Here is an 18,781-nt window from a genome sequence, read left to right on the forward strand (position 1 = left end):
AAATCACAGGCTCCGAGGACCTCAGCCGAAGCACAATGCAGAATTCGTACAGTTTATACCGCTTTGAAAAGATACAAAAAGCCCCCACGAAGGGAGAAAGAGCTGCCGGAGGACGCCCTTCCTTCTCCCACCCTCAGCAACAGGGCAGTGACACCGGACCGGCCCCACCTGCCTCCCCTTGTCCTCACGGCCGCCCGCACCTTCCCCGGCTCCGGGACGCCCGCGGCTGCAGCCGCGGCCCTGCGGTGCTGTCGGGCGGGGAGGGCGCGGGGAGAGCCACCCCGGCCCTGGGCTCGCCCAGGCCTCCCGCCCCTGCCCGCGCTCCTCAGCGCCACGCGGCCGCGCGCTCACCGGGCAGCGGCGGCGGGAGGCGGCGGCGCTCGGCCCGGGAGCCCCGCGGGGCGGGCGAGGCGCGCAGAGCGGAGCGCGGAGATCCCGGCGGGAGCCGCGTCCTCCCGACCCAGATTGTCACAGGGAAAACATGACGCGGGCAGGGAGCCGCCGATCTCGCGGGGCTACCGCGCGGCTCTCGCGAGAGCGCCGGCCGCTCCCGGCCTCCCGCGCGCGGGCACGCGCGGCTCGCCGCCGAGGCGGGAGCGGGAGCGCGCGGGCAGCGGGAGCGCGGGCAGCGCGGCTCACTGCCCTTCCGCGACCGTGAGGCACGGCACACAAAGGCTTCTGCACAAAAACGACCAAAGGAACAGGTCGGGGAAACGAAGCGCCTAGGTTAGGCCGGGAGCCTGATGGAATTGGTGTACGGGACAGTCAGTGAAAAGAAGAGAAATGGATGCCGTGTGCAGCGACAAACAGTGCAGAAAAGGCAGAACGAATCACATTAGTGGACAAGCAGGAGCGTACTAAAGCGTTTGCTTAAACAACATGAACAACGTAACAACAAATAGTAAAACTGTCGCTGAGGGATGAAATTCCAAGTCTAAAGAAGGATAAAGGATACAGTGAACACTGTCACAGGCTTAGATGGTGGCAGCAACAACAGCACACCAAGACGAGCGAGGCCACAGCGGCAAGAAACAACATAATGAGAAATCTCAGTTATACCCACGTGAATTGGTGAAGTCCATACAATATTATGGACGTCGTGACTGAATCAGTAGACATTCATCGATTAAGTAAATGGGAAATCTGACAAGAATCAAGAGGAAAACTCTGCAAGAAGGGACTGCATATGTTTCAGTGCATCACCCTACAGCAGGAATACAATGGAAGCTTACAAAGACTGGTGATGTGAAATAGGTGAACAGGGAATAATTGTTTAGGCTCTTCCAGTGGAAGAGCTAGAAGATAACAGAGGAACTAGTAAGTGAAAAATTCAGAACAAGGAAAAGAATTGCTACTTATTCATGCATATATAATTAAGCTGTAGAACACCTTGATGCAGGACAAAATGTAGTAGAAGTTTACCTGGACTCAAAAAGAGACTGGGAAAATACAGGAAAGAAAAATCCATCAGTTTACCAAAGCTATCTCCTCTGGTTGAAAAATGCCCCGGCCCACAGAAAGCCCTGCAATATCTGGGGACACTTTCCTCTGTGCTTGCTCCTTCCCAAGGCATGGGTTGATGCCTGGCTCAGACACGGTGCCAGTGGACCAGAGATCCCATCCTATGTTCCTGTCCCATTGCCTATGTTCCCTGGATCTCTCCTCATTAGCCCTAATGCTTTATTCTGAGTAATGAAGTGTTAGGGGAGGTCCCTAACAGTAGAGCTCAGCTCCCTGGAGGGAATGTTGCATTTCATGACACAAGTTCCAACCAAAATTGGACTAAATGTCACTTACCACTTGGAAGATGCATCCCGGGTATTGATGGGCTTTTCATTCTGCCCCCTAAAAGGCAACTCAGGGATGCACAGCGTTTTGCATCAGAATAAAACTTGCCTTGCTTTGAAAAGTCTGACTCAACCAAGCCAAAAGTCACAGATTAAGAAAAAAGTCTCTGTTAGCAATTTACCCATGTAATATCAACCCAGAGATGATGGTCAAGACAACCCATTTTTTGTTCAATAAGTTCTAAGATTCTTTGTTGTTTTGTACCTCTAACTACACCAACTAATCTTTTATCTAAAATCATGGTCAAACTCCACGGTGAATGAGCAGCTTCTTTGTTGATGAGACCACCTATGCTAACAAATACCATCAAAATTGGAGTAAACAATAAAAAACGTTTTAAAACATTCCTTAAGTATTTCAAATATGTCAGCAAAAGGATGCTGTATAAGAAATAAACTTAAAAAAAAAAATCAACAGATACATGAAAACACATTCAGTGCAGCCATGTCCAGCAGATGTGCCATTCCACAGAAGAGAAGGAAGAATAAACAGACACACTCAGCAGTATGTGCTCTTCAAGTTCACATGCCCCACGCCCACACACATTAGTCACAACATGAAGACAAAGTCTTATCGTTAACTGCAGCTTTTATGGCTTGCAGGCTCCACCTGCAGCCAAGCATTGTATAATTCTCAAGGAATTTCTTAGGTTCGCAAATGTCTCCTGCTTTTAAGTTACCTACGCTTAAATATTGAGTTCACAAAACCGCAAGGTTTCCTGTTTTGTTTGTCAAGTCTTTACCCAGCCCATCAATCACTCTGCAGTACTGAGAGTCAAGGGCTCTCCCCTTGCCATTTGCCTGGATGCAGGTGCAGGGGCTGTTTCCAGAGGCTCACTCATCTCAGAATTAAAGTTACACTGGAGGACCACTGCTATTGCAATGCTATGAATAGCTATTGCTATGAATAGCATCTTTGTGAATTCTCACATGAAGCTTGTTTACTAGATAGCAACTGTTAATATTTGATATTGTGAAAAACGCCAATCCCTTGGTTTTTAAAATTTTTAAAGTTTAATAATAATAAAATGGTTATAAAAATAGTAATACAATTAGAGTAATAATAATTTAGAGTTAGGACAATTACAAGACAATAAAAAGCAAAGAATTACGGACGTCCGGATGCTCTCAGGCCCTTAAGCCACGACAAGCATGCCTTGTGAAAAAAGGAATAACCTTAAAAGCAACAGCCTGTTGCATATACAAAACACTTCATGATTATGCATATATTTTATTTAAAACAAGAACTTCGTCTGGTACTTGGCAAAAAATTTCTGTTAATTCCCAGGCACCTTTGAGTCTCAGTCAGGCTTGAAGAAGTTAGTTTCTGTTGATAAGGAAAGCCATAAATTCCTCTCCTCTGGAAAATTTAGGGGTTTCTGTAATTGTTATCTTTGTGCGAAGAATTCCTTGATTATCTCATCTCTTTCTTGAGATAGTTAAAAAGTATCTTACATAGTATAGTTTCTATTTTAACATTGTGTTATAACCTAAAAATACATTCAACACACTACTTGAGAGAATTAATACAGCATAACTTTCCAACATTACACATATAATATTCATTATAACTATTGCGTAAAGCCATCATAAAATATGCATTTTTCACAATATTAACTACAATCTTTGGTAAGTCAAACAACTTCCACAGTTTCTCTGTGGGATGTGCCCATGGGGAATGCCATGGGAAACTACAGTCATTTAGCATAAGGCATTTCCCCAGAGTCCTCTGCCCCCGAGTGCAAATGAGCACATGCCCATCACCTGTCAGTTTATGCCTGTCATCTCCCCAAGTTGTGGAAAGTTTCCCGTTCTCCTTGTTTCTAATGGTTCCCTCTGTAAACCACTCCTTCCCTTTTCCCTCACTGGCCCAGTTTATGTTACCCCATCCTTTACACCCTCTTTCCATTGGATCATTTGTACCCTAGGCACTCCTTCCCTCCCCAGTTATAGACTCTGGCCCCTCCTTCCCCGGGGCTCTCAGAGTCTGCCTCCCCTGAGTGTGGTTGTCTCCCTGCTCCTATTTCTGCCTCCCTACTCCTCCGAGCAGTCCTCAATAAACCCACTTGGATTCCAGCAGCTCAAGAGTCCTTCCATCTTCCTGGTGGGGATTTTAATCACGCTATCCAGGCACCCGTTGACAGCCAGCTGAGGGTCAGCCCGTGGGACTCGGTCCAGGGTAGCCTGTATTTCTCCTTCAGAGCTAGACCCCCAGTGCCTGAGCTACTGTCTGCATCTACAGCCAGCTGGACTCAGGAGCTTCCAAGCTGCAATAAAACCCAGCGTGGCAAGTGATGCAGGATGAGGAGGTCTATTCCATCACTCTGTACTAAGCAGGCAAGTATAGTCAGAATTACTGAGAACCCAAACAAAGCAAACAGCATTCTAGCCTACAGTAGCTCCAGGACGTCTGAAAATAAGGACATAAATAAGGGGAACAAGTCTACATTTGCTCTGACACTACCAATGGCTGTCACCACAATTCAGCCACCTCATCTGAGAGTCAACTATCATTAAATGAAAACATAGCACTTGCATCCTTTGGAAATTGCAGGGGCTCCTGAAACTCATTTGGGTACCCTGAGAACATACCAGAGGAAAGATGAGCCCTCCAGCCACCTGCAGCTATATATTAACAGGCTGAACGTAACAAAAAAAATTGAGAAGAGTTTTATGGGACACCCCTAGACATAGGCCAGGAATACTTGAATCGCAGCTTTTCAGTAGGCAACATCATTCATCCTCTCCCCCTCCTTCACAGCAAGCACAACCAGAAGTATTCAAAACTACAGATCTCAAGAGTTCAGCCTCTAATGTCCCTGACTGCAGGACATTCATCCTCCATTTCTATTTCCAAAATAGTTTCCATCTTACCTTCAAAGCACAGAGGAAGGCCAAGAGCAAGCCCATGTGATTGATTATGAAGGTTTCAAGGGAAAGGAGGCTGTAGATGGTACCTCTGTTATCTCCGTGCTCTCACCTCTTCTTTAAAACTGAAATAATCCTTCATGATGCAGACCTCCCAAGTCCCACCTACAGTTTTCCTCCTTCCCAGCTTCACTTGGACTAAGGCAGATTTCTTCCAGCATTTAGCTCTACGAGACCTATTTTACATCAATGATTCCCTATTACTTTGCATGAGTTACTGCATTATTTATTAGTTTAAAATGTACTGTTACATAATCCCATCAAATGTACTTTTAATATTAAGCAATGAAGAGAAAGGTATAATGACAGAACAATGCACAATTTAATATCAAACATTCTTCTGACTGTTAGTAATTATCCTTTACTTTTTTAGCAACCACATTTAACTCTTCATTATCTTCTGATCCAAACATTTCACCAGGGCTATAAGCAATTCCACCCTCACTATTTTTGTAAGATCTTTCTTTATAATGCAGTGCCTAGGACAAGACCCAACATCCAGCATGAGGCTGTGCTATTTATCTAGGGCTTATTCTTAACTACTTTTCCACAATGCAGGATAATTTTGGATCATTACAGAAAATGGGAATTTATATATGAAATACCTCAATTAACTGTGTTTTGATTTTACTGACTTCTCTTTTTCCAGCAGACTTTGCTAACATTGGCATGCCTTGCTGTTGTCATGGCAATGAAAGGAGTCTGTATGGTTTGGGATGTGACTCAGAAAAAAATTTATACAGAAATGGGCCAACAATTACAACAAAGGACATTGAATGTTTCTGTGCCACCAGTTAATAAATGGTCAACGAAAAAAAAAAAAGAAAGATCCCAAATCTGAACAAATGATACTGAACAAAACTTGATCAGATAGAAGACACCAAATTATTACTGGTGACCCTCTCTTGCATTTAGGTCTCTGTGTATACCTTTATCACCCCTAAGAGTAATTAAAATCACAGTGATCTGCCTGGGCAGTTACTTAACCATAACAGAACCCAGATTTGCCCAAAAAAGCTAAGTTCTTAGTGTTTAGAAATATGGGGAGTCTTGTATTGTGGACTTATCCCAATAAAAACAGTCTCAAAGCCATCATCTTTGTGAGGGCTCATTCAACGGCAAGGCTCTTCTCATGGCTCACAATTTACGAGGCAAAAGGGAGTTGGGTTTGCCAATTAAAAGATGAGGAAAGGAGCTTGTGGCAGTCACTGAGGAGGTGTGGACAGAGCAGTTGCAAGCACTAAAAAAACTTGACTAAAGACAACCTACACCAATCTATGAAGTACATGGAAAAACTATTTTTAGCTAGGCTAAAAATCCCATTCACCTATGTCTTCTATATGTTAATCGTGACAACACTGGCTCTTTTCCTGGGGATTCAAGGTATGTGAGGGGAGCTGTTATTAGATCGTTTGCCTGGGCAGGGATGCCAAATGTGAAGGCACTGAAATATATGCATCTGTGTCAGTCCGTATTTCATCTTCTGACTCATGTTCTGGAGTGATAGCTCCTCTGCCTGACACTTCCTGTTCATATCAAGCTGAGCCATACCAAGTGTTAGTTATTAGAAAGCAATCTAAAGCCACAGCCACACGGCCAGCTGGCTCTTACCCCAGTACAAATCATCAGTGCCACATAATCAGCAGCTTCAGAGCACAGGATTGTAGGTAGTTGTGTCACTACATCTACTGTTGGACTCAACTGTGAAATGCAGGGTAGGAACCAGTCTGAAGTAACCTCAAATTTAAGAACTAGTTCAATCCATGGCCATCCCTCCCTTTCTTTAGCTAGCTGGTAACTTTTTCAAACTGTTTCGCTCAGCCTAGCTTTGTATCAAGGTTCCACACCTCAGAAATGTCCTTGGCCAAGCCAAGACAGGAAACATTCCAGTGAACAACTGGGGAAAAGGCACAGGAATCAAGAGGGGTTTGCACTGGAAGACAGTGAATGATAATATACTGGGGAAATTTTAAAAAATTATATGTGAACAACTAAGTAACAACTGAATTCATACACAAGACTAATTCCAAACTAATCCATGCATGGGTATGAAACATTTTGAGCATATGTGGCAAGCAGGTTACTAGGACTTCAAGAGGATTAGTAATTCTCATTACCTCAATATGGTAGCATCCAGTGCAGCTTAAATGTTGTGTCACAATAATACTTATATGCATAAAGATAATGGAGGGTACTAATCAACAAGAGAATGGCCAATGGTCAAAGTACTATTCATAGGATTGCCATTCCCAGCTGCATTCTTATGGGTTGTTCACAATTCCTTTGGGGTCTCATGAGTGAATTTTGGTGCTCTGATCTAAAAACCCCTGTTGCACAACCCTGTAGTGTGTCTCCACTTCCTATGCTTTTAGCAATACAGTCAGGAAAAGAAAAGTTCCTGTCACAATTGCTTTCCCCTCCCACACCTTGTAGCCTTTCCTACTCAGTGAGCAAGACCTTTAAATGGAAACAAGGAAAAAGGGCAGCACAGGGCTCTAACAACCCCACTGTGCTTACTACTGGAGACTCCAGTGTACATTTTTTTTAGCTCGACATCTACAACAGACTCCCCGTCCTTTTGCATTTCGAGTGGAGAGGTTATCCAGCTTCCATGGCCCTGGAGCAACAGGAGCAAACAGACCAGTTGCTCTTGGCAGGACACAGGGGGGTGGACCCAAGCTCTGCCAAATACAGTGCACAAGAGCTGTGTACATCCCCAGCAGCCTCAGAGCCCTCCCAAAAGGGAGCACCCGCAGGGTTGCACCTGTTAATATTCACAGAGAGTTGCATAATATCAAACTGGGCTCAGTAGCAAAGGAACGCTTGAGCTGTTTTGAGAAAGCACTGTTCTAGTTTCTTCAGTGGAATCCAAGATAGGTGAAAAGTTTAGGAAATAAAGACTAATGTTTATGCAATTCACAAGCACAGCATTGATCCAGTCCCCATTTCCATAACCAGAAAAAAAGCCTTTATTTAGAGGGCTTCAGTTAAGCAAAAGGCTTCAGTTTTTTTCATTGAGGCCATCTGACCTTAACTATGTCCCCTTCTTTGTTATTCCTCTCTGAAGTTACACATCTAAGTACTGGCACAGACCCATTTCAAATTACTCTAACCTTTTTGCACAAATGTAAAATATTATTATCCTTTACCACATTTTTTCCATGCAAGATGCTATGTATCATTTCTTTCATCAAGAATTTAATTTTCAAAGTCAGAATATATAATAATCTTCTAAAAGGCATTAACAAATACTACACCTAGGAAAAGCATTTTTTTATAACTGTGACTTAGTTTTTCTTTGCAGAATACAAATGCATAAAAAAGATAAGAACTGTCCTCAAAATTAGCAACATTCCAAGACCATGATTACACACAGTACTCAGGTTGTGCCACATGAAACCTGAAGGCCTGAAAGATACTGAAAATCCTTTTGTCTGTACAGTATATTCAAATGCATTGTTTAGCATTTTTAGAAAGAATTTCTTTTTCCACATTATCTAGATCATTCCTCAGAATAAACCAGATAAAATTTGAAAAAAAACCATATTTTCAAAAAAATCTTTTTAGGGAAAAAAACCCCAAACTAACAACTCTATTTTTAACCCAGAATTCCTCTTTCTGTACTTTCAGAATCAATTGCTGAAAAAGCAATTGATTTTTCTCCGAGTTTATCTTCCTTTTCAATTCTGACAGCTGTGTCTTCCTTGCTCATGTGCCATTCCACCATTTCACTACTTTTGCCTCCCTTTTCCTAACAGTTATTTGTCTAGTCCTCTAACTGCTGGGGTTTTTTACTGACTTTTCTTTGGCTTCTGTCAATTCATTAACATTTTTCTAGTCTTTAACTCAAAGTGAATATTCCAGCTGTTGTCTGAAAGGTGTACAATGAGGAATTATCCTTGTGCTTTGATGAATCAATGACTACTCTGTAAGGCTAAAAGCAGTTTTTCTCTTCCCATTATTTTCGTATTTCCTCTCATTCATTTGTTCTTGCATTCAATTTTTTTTTCTAGCAAACACCACAAGACAAATAATACCCTCCCACACCTTTCACTCTGAGATCTCACAGTATTTTTCAAACAGAATCCTTTCCCTTAGATAGGGGGTGAAAATGCACAAATAGGATAGAGTTCTCTCATCCCAATATGTCTAGCACAGGCTGTGTTTCAGTTCAGCATGTTACCTAATATTCTCCTTTTACAAGGAAACACCTGCTCATAGTGGTCTGTGTAGAAGGGACTGGTAAAGTTCCAAACTGCTTTTTCCTATCCCACACAGCTCCTTGGGCTGCTTCCATCACAACACCTGGCTACCGCTGGGCAAGGAACTCACCCACTCACAAGGGAGACTCAGAAGTGTAAAGGTCACTTTCCAAATGAATACTGGAAAAAAAATCTTTCACTTGGAGTGCTATCATCATCTTCATTTCAGAGAGGTCAAAACCAAGCCTAGAGAGATGGAGCAACTTTTCCAGTACCAGGGTTTAACCCAAAAGCCCAGAGTTCTTTCCACACATATTCTGGATTTGTATGTGCCATGAAGTCCTGGACTTGACAGACAGAATCACAGAGCAACTAACAGACATTTCCTCTTTGACACAGCTAATTCAGCCCTAAATCACCCAGAAAAGAGATCATAAAAGAAACGTTTATATCATGAAACACTAATAAACACTTCAGTCAATTCCACAATGAGAATTATGAAAACGGTAGGAGCTGATAAAACCAATTAAAAAAAAAAAAGTTTAAAAAGAGCAAGGCAAATACACAACAGACCATTTAAATTTACACAATTTAAAACCCCATCCTATACCTACTTTTGAATTTTCTCCAAATGGACTATATCAAGCTCTACATAGATAGTGTTAAATCAATTTAATTACAGAATCATATGGAAAATAACATTTAAAACCTTTCACTCCTCTTCCCAAGAGTGAAGCCAAACTACTATCCAACACACTTTAGTAGTTTTCTCTTTTTGTTTGTTTAAAAAAAGTCTGGAATTCTCCTAACAGAAAAACACAAAATAACCCCGAGTTTTGCTTTGAAATGGAAAGCAGTTCCATTATATAGAAATGTTTGGTTAGATGAATAGAAAGCTCTGCCCTTTGCACAAAAAGGGCTGCAAAGAGCATCCTGTTTAACCAAGCTGGTGTCCTAAGGAACAGCCCATCAATACATCCTCTGAGTAATTTGCATATTTAGGATGGCATGTAAGTTATCACTATCTGAACTTTATAGATCATTTTTTGAATTACCTTAGAAATTCTTTGTGTCAGTTTCCTGCTTCCAGGTGAAGCACTCACCAAGTTCCTATTCTCTGCTATCACATACAGTTTGCCATATCAATGTACAATTAGATGCCTGCTGTGCCAGCCTTTGAGTGAGGAGAGGCTTTGGGATCCTTTTTGGTCCTGCTCTCACATCTGTATTTCAGTGCTGAATATTGGTGCAAAGTCTAAGCTATGGAATTAAACCTACTGATAAGACAGGTGCCAGAATGGCTAATTTCAGCCTGGTGACATGGGAACAAAAATAGGTATCTCTTTACTGGTGCTGTGGGGTGTCACAGAATAAAAACTCCGATTGTACTGGAAGGTACCAGGACATGGTACATGGACAATGCCTAAGAACAGTGGATTGGCCCACACCACTGCCTTCTCCTACACCTCCCCTAATGTTTGCTGCCCACACTGTCCAACACAGTGACCCTTTCCCACCTCTCCCAGCTTCTCCTCAGTGTCATTTCCCTGCTGCCCTCATCCACTACCCTTCTCCCCTTTTTAAGAACATTTTCCAATTTCTGTCTCTCTCATCGACATGTGAACATGTGACCCAGCCCATTGCACTGCAAGGCCAGCCAGGCTGCAAACACACTTTATTCCAGTTGGCCTCTGCTCAGTACACACAACATGACCAGTGCAGCAGCCACTGCCTCGCACTGCCAGGGGGGACACGTCTCCTTTAGGCTGGCATGGAGGAGCTCTAGTGGAACACTGTGATCAGGTGGTTGGAAAGGCAACGTGTCCCACTTCAGTGCTCATTCACCTCCTTGGACAAATGAGAAGCTCCAGCATCGGCTGAGTATAACAGAGAAGCTGGGGGAGGCACAGGAGTGAGACAGTTTGGTATTTTATTTTGTCTGCAATATTTTCAGTGCCGGGATTCTAACTGACCCACCATCATTCACAAGCTTTCTGTTGGGTGTATAGCTATACACAGCAGAGAACAAACTATTTTAATACCTGGAAATGCTACTCCAAGAAATGTCCTTAGCTCTTCTTCCATGTAACAGGTGTCTTAAGAAACATACGCCAAAGGAATTAAAACCAAAACGGATGTCATCCTTTCAATGCAGCAGTTGAATAAAACAATATAAATTAATATTATCGTTCATGTGCTGTTGGAAGAACAATTTTTAAAGTTCATGAGAAGACAAAACAAAAAAATCTCAGTCATTTACTTTGGCCATAGTTCAGAAGCGATGCAACAGTCATGACCCAGCTAAACCAAAAGCATCAAGGCAGTTGAAGCAACATGGACAACATTTTCTATTACATTGCACACTTCATGTAAGCGTGTCCTCCTTGAATTAAAAGCTGAAATGCTACTGTGAAAACAAGGAATCAACACTACGGGAAGGTAATGCAGAAGTACCATTTGCAGCAGCAGTAGTTTGCAGAAAAGTAATGGGACGTATGGATTGAGAATGCTCAGAGGAAACCCCTGCTCAGGATTTGAAAGACAAGGTAGTCTGAAGAAATATTGCTGGGTCTTGCCTCCAGATTCAAAGGACAGAGTATTAAGTGGAAATCTTTTATAAATACACTGGTAGGATTAGTGAAAGAGAGAGTGATCACTTACACCAGGCCTTTCCAAAAGCAGAAGTGTAGTCCTGGTGGCCTGGGCAAAAAGGAAGCTCCCTGACACAATACCCATCATACCCAGAGTACTCTGCTTGCTGGTTATCCATTACTGGAAACTCTTGGGCAGAAACAGTGTGAGGACCTGTAGTGATGCTCTCCAGCACCTCTCTTCCAGGACCCCTGCACACACCCAGCCCTTAGGGTTTATCTTATGATCCCATGCCCTACCAGGGAATTATGGGGATGAAACTGTAGCAGAGCTGGGCACTGGAAAAGAGATTAGGCCATCAAGCACATGGAGCAGGAAGACAACTAGGCAAAACAATAGCGAAATAACAGGGAGGGCAGGTATCTGCCTGTCCATCTTTCCACACACTGATGCGGGACATTTGAATTTTGAAACCAAAGTTCATTCCATTCCTAGCTGCTCTAACATGCCCCAGGATCCACAGCCATGCCCAAACTGAGGCAGAACAGATAGAAAGCCTACAGCAATGAAAAGAGCACAGACATGGGCTCTTCCTTTGAAGCAGGCCACTGAGAAGGATTTTCAGGTTTTGCAAAGACAGGAATGCTTAGCTCTAAATTGAGAGAGAGTGCAGCATAGGTCAAAGCTCCTTCAGAAGAGCATCTGGCAGACATGCATAACCCTCTCCTTCAGAGAGCTCAGGGTCAGACTTAATTCAAATCTAGATGTTCTCCTCTATCTGAAAATAATGGTTTTTACAGCATGAGAAATCAGGCTGCGGTGCACAATAGTTTAACAAAGAAACGTGACATGGGAGAAGGACTGTGGGCCAATATAGGACAGGAAACAAAGGACAGCCACTGGATCCCAGTGGAGCAGCAGGGCACAGCTCAGGCATGCCAAAAGCAATTAGTGCCATGGGAAACAGGCCAGCCTGCCACGGCCAGCAGCCATCCCTGCACAACAGCTACAGGGCATCTGCACTGCAGCTTGACATGGTGCCAGCCATGGGGCACCTCCAAACACAAAATGTCACTTCATATTTTGGGATACTGGATCAGAGAATAAAAAAACACCACCTAGCAAATGCCCAGCAACTTCTCACAGTAGTGAGTCATGATTTCCGTATCTTGATATGAAGTGATGAGATGCTTAACTCCCCTTAAGTTACAGTTCAGTAAGAAGTTAAGAAGGTTTTAAGCCTGTATTTAAAAATAAGCATGAATCTAGTCTTTTCATAAACATGCTTGATTTTTGTGAGCAAGAACCCACGTGACAAAACAAGTCAAGTTAATCAGTGTCTTGCTAAGCCTTAGAGGATATTTCACACCATTCTGAAAGCTGCCCACGAGTAGATGGTGCTCAGACACCATGTACAAACGTGGTAGGAGATTTTAAATAGAATACTGAAACAAATTGGCTAGTTTCTCTTATGTGTTAATTAGCTAAGCCATTTGAAGACCACATACATTTTTATTACGTTATGTCTCAGGTCTGCTGATCTTTAGCATTTGGATCAGAAGAGATCTTTGCTAACATTTTATAGCTCTACACATAACTTTTTCTGAAGTCACTGCCCTCAAAATCACTGTCCTATTTACATTTTTACTGAGCAAAATTCAAAAGTAAACAGTGTGTCACTTCCAAATTACTTAAGACTGAACATGTGCTTGGGTGAAAACCACAAGTCTGGCATGAATGTACTGCCTGAGAACAGCTTCATAACATGCGCTTTCAACAGAGCATAAGAAAGGTGCAGTAGTCATTAGAAAGAAAAATTGCTAAGGAGAGAAAATCTTTACTTCATGCAATTAGAATGATACTAGGACATTAACATGACCTGTCTTTTGGCTGGCTATTGCTGCACATAGCTATTAAGTACAGGAAAAGTTTACTCTAGATAAACATTATGAAAGCTTGATTAAAAGCAGATGCATAAAAATTGATTTGAAAAGTACATAAGGTTTTATAACTTTCCATTTTTTTTTTTAATTTGGTGGTTTCAGATTTTTTCCTTTTTTTTTAAACAAAACTTATTGTGTAATCTTTTGTTCCCTGTTTCTCTAGGAGTTGTTCAGCAAAGCTGCTACAAGTACAAAAAAGTGTAAGAGGCTGGGTGGGGTGAAACCTATAGAAGGGGAAACCTATGTGAAGGAGCATTGAAACATTCTTAGTTTTCCTTTGCTACCAAATAAAATGTCTTAACTTGGTAACGAATGAACACTAGTGTTGATTCAATACAGAAAACTGGCTTTTCAACTGATTCTTAGACTCCCATGACAATGTTAGAAGCTCATTTTGCTCAATTTCCATAGAGTTTCCATTTCTTCTCAGAAGAAATATAGTCTGAGAGATAGCTGTAGATTTTTAAGCAGATTTTTCTTTATTTTATTCTTATTTTTATTAATTACTACACATCACCTTGAAGGTTTAAGTTTAATTAGTTTCAAAGCAGACTGAGATAGACACTGGTCCTAACCAAAGCCAAGAGAAATAACATTCCAGCTACCTCTAAATAATACTTACTATACAATGGTTTAATTGAACTCCCTAACAAATTTTGATTTTTTTTTTTTTTTTTTTTTTTACTTTGTCAACTGCTTTATCAGCCTTAAATTCAAGTGCAGAGATCCAATACTCAAAACACCTTTCAGAACCCACTCTCAGGTCCTGGCACAGGTGTAATGCATAGCACAGCAAGCATTGCCATGTGAGGTGCATTTACTTGAATCAGAACCATCTGTGCTGCTCACAAGCAGTGGAGAGAAATGGAATCAGACTGATTTAGTCATTTAAGGGCATGTGTTCTATCGGCTTGCCAGGAAAGCCCCACTGAGCTCATTTGATGCTCATGTAGGAGACATGAACAAAGATAATAGAATACCTGTTTTGAAAGGTGCCTTTTGGTCCCACAAAACACAACTTTTTCTGGAGGAAAATTTGTTTGCTGCAGTCTCAGAAGAGGGATTGTCACTGATTCTTCCACTAAGGAGTGGAAAAGAATCTAATTCTTTTCACAATGTTCTCTAGGTGCAGAGTCAGGAACATAGGCCAAACCATGTGGGGACTGCTCAAAAAGTCTCCTTTAGGCCTTTAGTCACCCTTCTGGAGCCCAAAGGATTCCCTCCGTCAGCCCTATTCTTAATGTGGGAATGTGGGAATCCCACATTTCCGTCAGTGCCATTTGGAGTGATAAGAGTTTTATCACTCAGGGTGCTGCTCCCAGGCTACATTTTGTGGAAGTGACGACAGAAGGAGAAGGAAATGTTACAGCCACCACAGCTCAGAAGAGTATTTATCTGCCGCTTGCAGATAAATAACATCTTGCAGATAAGAAGTACCTTGTCAGCAGCCTCCCCTTAACCGTACTGTATATTGGGTACCTGTTAAGGGGGCAAAGGTTTCTCCCTAATAATCACCACTCAAACAAAAAGCAGCAGGCCGCTTCAGCTATGTGCAATGGATCACTTATCGGAGATAGGCAGAGCAGCTCCTGAACAGCTAGCAGCAACCCCCAGAATTCAGCCCTCTGATTTTTCAGCATGTTTTCTAAGAAGCTCTAATGCTCACAAAAACACGAATAGGGACAGGTCAGTCCTCCTCCTTGCTAAAATTCACCTCCTTGGCTGCTGATCTGTGTTTCCCAAAATAGCACTGTTATGCCAGAATCTTTCAAAGATCATGCAGTATATTAAAGATCAGGCATCCATCCCCTTTTATATGAGCAGTAACAACAGCAACAAAGGGAGAGACAGACGCTTCAGATCACAGCAGGTAGTAAGTACTTTAATTAATTTCAATTACAGAAATTGCTTGAAGCTGAGGCACACAGACTGCTAGTGCAGGTTTTGTCATGAAGACCCTGTCCCAAAAGGCATTGAAAGTCACATCCCAGACTTGCAGGCAGCATTGCCATTTTTGTCACATTCAGGTATTGCTGTGCTTTTGTTTCAGTTTAGGTTGACAGAAGAGATTTTTATTGCCCTCTTCTGTTAATAAGAGTTTTCTAGCAGCAGATAGCTTCAGTGGTGTGAGACTCTGCTTGGTCTACCTTTAAAACAAGACATAAATTACTTGTACAGATAGCTCTAAAGACACATGGACTTGGTATGACATCCAGTGGTGAAAAAGTCTCTATTTCCCCACAGGGCTTTCTGGCCCATATAACCATTACTTATCATGTAACTGAACTTACCAAAAATGAAACCCCATCTGAAAACTCCATTAGGTTTTACTTTACTCAGTGGAGCCAAAGCCATTAAACAGAATAAATGTTCATCATCATCAATGGGGAAAAAAAAGTCCTCAGTCCCATTTCTAACAGTCCATAGCCTGTTGATTTTCAAGACAAACAGAACAAACATCTGGAATTCTTCCAGTGACTTTTACAAAAAATAAAGTCAGTGCTCCTTGAAATGAAAAATCTGAGTGGAAGTACAGTTTGGGGTGAGGAGAACAAGGCAAGAAATCTGCGTCAAAAGACAGTAAGAGAGGAACTCAGAGACTCTTGCAATCATACTCCTTTGTTTGACAATTTAGAGAGGTGTACTAGCACATTTATCTTCATTCTGCTCTCTAGAGATTTTGTTCAGAGGTCTTTCCCTTCCAGGTATTCTTACAGAAGATCACTGCTGTTTCTGAAGTGATTGAAACCCCACCTCCCCCATTCCATCTGCCCCAAACCATACTTTCCTAGGTAGAATATATGCACTGAACTTACGTTTTCTGCCTCCTCAGTCCTTATGATGCAAAAAGCAAACTTTTCAATTTCATGAAAACAACATCATTTTTTCCACAGTATTTTATGAAAAGCGAAAGCTGGCAGACTTTCCTTATGAACATATGGGTCTCACTGATAAGGCTATCACAAGCACTTAGTCTGTGCTATGGTATGCAGTCTGTGCCACCTCAGGTGCACTGCACCCATATTTGGCAGCCTCTAAGAATTCTTCCACTAAAAACAGCAACTTTGATATGAGCTAATGTTCAAAACCCTTGGTGTGACTCTACAATTATTAATTAGCATAACCAACAAACTGCCTGCCCTCTGAAGCGCACTCAATCCCTACAAAAAAGACACTGAACGGCAGGGACCTACTACACCAGGTCAAACTAAACAAGCTGCAGTTGCTTTTCCCCACCATTAAAAAAAAAATTTAAAAAGCTTTTCAAGTGCTTTTCAGCACCTCATCAGAGCCTGCAAATCATTCTACACATAATAGAAAACCATTTCCATAATTACTAATGGTCCCCAGAAAATTCACAGAATAAAAAAATGCAAACCTGAAACCTAAGTCCTCTTTCACGGCTTCTTTCCTTCAGCGCTGTACTGGACCGTGGGAGAGTGTCTACCTCTGGAGGCAGCCCTGAACTGTCACCTGGAACCAGGCAACCAGCTCCTCCTGTGAGGATGGCAAAGTCCTTCAACACAGCTACCAGAGGTGCTGCAAGCTTCTCTCTCGCTCCCTCTCCTGCACTTGGAGGTTGCTCAGAGCACAGGCAGCGAGCATTTGTCACTACCCTGGTGTTGATGGCTCTCAGCTGAGAAGGCGTAAGACCTCTGGTAGCCACAAGGCACACAAAGACTATTTCTGTATTTTAGCTCAAATGCCTTAAGCACACACCACTGTGTCTGAATAAATGGCCTCAGCTTTCAAAGCAAAACAAGGGGACACCCATTGGCTCTGAGTATTGAGACCCAAGAAATCACTTCTGGAATGGAGCTGCTACAGCAAACTATGAAAAGAAACTGCAAGGAAGGAAACAAGCGGCTTTTGCTCCAGAGAGCAGAGGCTTCTGAAGGACAGAAGTGGTTCATCTTCACTGTGTGCAACTGAGACATCTCTGTGTGCAGAAAATACAGTTGTCCCTCCTGAAAGCAGCAGGTTCCTCTAACTGTTCCTTGAAAATTCTATATTTAGCAACTACAGCAAAAACTGAGGTCCTTGCAGCTCCACATACATGATTATTTTTACCCTTCCATCAGTAACACCAGGATACACTCCTCAAGAAAATCGTAAGTTGTCTTACATGCTCTAGAAAGCCCACAACTAGAGATCTAAATAATTTTATACACTTTGCTTTGCTAACTGATCAGTCATTTCGTTTACCATGGTTCCATTGACAATGGCATTATAGTCTCAGTATAGACTCTGCATTAGTAACTTTGCGAGAGCCTATATCCTCCTGTACATTACACTTTTTCCAACATTATGCATATCAAATGGAATAGCTCTATGAATTCGGTCCTTAGGATTACAAAAAAACCCAAAAACTTTAAATGTAGGTCAGTACTTGCATAACAGCACAACCTTGGGCCACAAGTCACAAGTCTGTTAACCAGTTAACCACAGGTCTGTCAACTTCTGACCCCTAGCACGACACACCATGTTTGGTAATTGATCTGCCCCCACCAACTGGCTTTGGATCTACTTCAACTACACAGCTGCCTGCTTTATGTCATTCCAGATGTCCTACAGGCTCCTGTGGAATTTCTTCCTGGCAGAATAACCGAACTTCAGGAAAGGATCTGGAATCTTTAATTTGTTGATTTGCTCAAAGGAGTACAAATCCAGGCACAGACACACACTGTGCAGGGGACACTGCACATTTAAGTACTGACTTGCACTACCACTGGCTTGCAGAGTGCTCCTGTGCCAGACTCAGAAAAGCCGCTCTTCCTGCTTTGATCCAAGTGCAATGCAGGGAAACAGAGCATTCCGGATGACAGAATAGCATTACATACTCCCAGCTTCTCACAATCATGAGCTTTGAGCTATTCACATTTCAAAATCAGACTTCGCTTGTTGCAGATTTCTGAGGACTTAACTTTATATGCCGCAGCTTTTAAAGGTCCAGCATGAAGTAAGACAAGACTAAAGGCTGAGCACCAAGTCCAAAACTCCATCCTTATGTTGTTTTCTCTTGAATTGCATGACCAGGACTAAACCAAATTTAGCATTTCCTGTCATTTGCTAACTGAATGAGAGGTTCTAAGCTAAAAATTAGAAAGGCTTTTCCACACTTCAAAACAGCAAAGCTAATTAAATTCAAATTTAATAGCAATACATTACAGCATATTTTATGTATATAAAGATTTAAAAGATAACTGAATTTCCTAAGAGCTTCTTTTTTACCAAATAATTGTTGTATTTAGACAATTCACATGCACAC

At 42.1% G+C, this 18,781-nt stretch overlaps 1 protein-coding gene across 11 annotated transcripts in view; it reads right to left on the bottom strand.

The window, feature by feature from the left end:
• Nucleotides 1-18,781, bottom strand: part of HERC1 (HECT and RLD domain containing E3 ubiquitin protein ligase family member 1) — a 102,584-nt gene that overhangs the window by 82,445 nt on the left and 1,358 nt on the right. For 4 of the 11 annotated variants that reach the window (XM_053987969.1, XM_053987972.1, XM_053987970.1 and 1 more), the window contains exon 1: nucleotides 16,329-16,707. The exons of 2 other annotated variants lie outside the window; for them this stretch is intronic. The gene's annotated coding sequence lies outside the window, so the exon portion shown is untranslated. Of the gene's footprint in view, nucleotides 1-351; nucleotides 460-14,492; nucleotides 14,604-16,328; nucleotides 16,720-18,781 lie in introns of those variants that run through there. 5 more of the 11 variants (XM_053987971.1, XM_053987973.1, XM_053987968.1 and 2 more) reach the window with 4 other exon arrangements.

Source organism: Vidua macroura, chromosome 12, assembly GCF_024509145.1.
Source record: "Vidua macroura isolate BioBank_ID:100142 chromosome 12, ASM2450914v1, whole genome shotgun sequence".
Classification (NCBI taxonomy): Eukaryota; Metazoa; Chordata; class Aves; order Passeriformes; family Viduidae; genus Vidua; species Vidua macroura.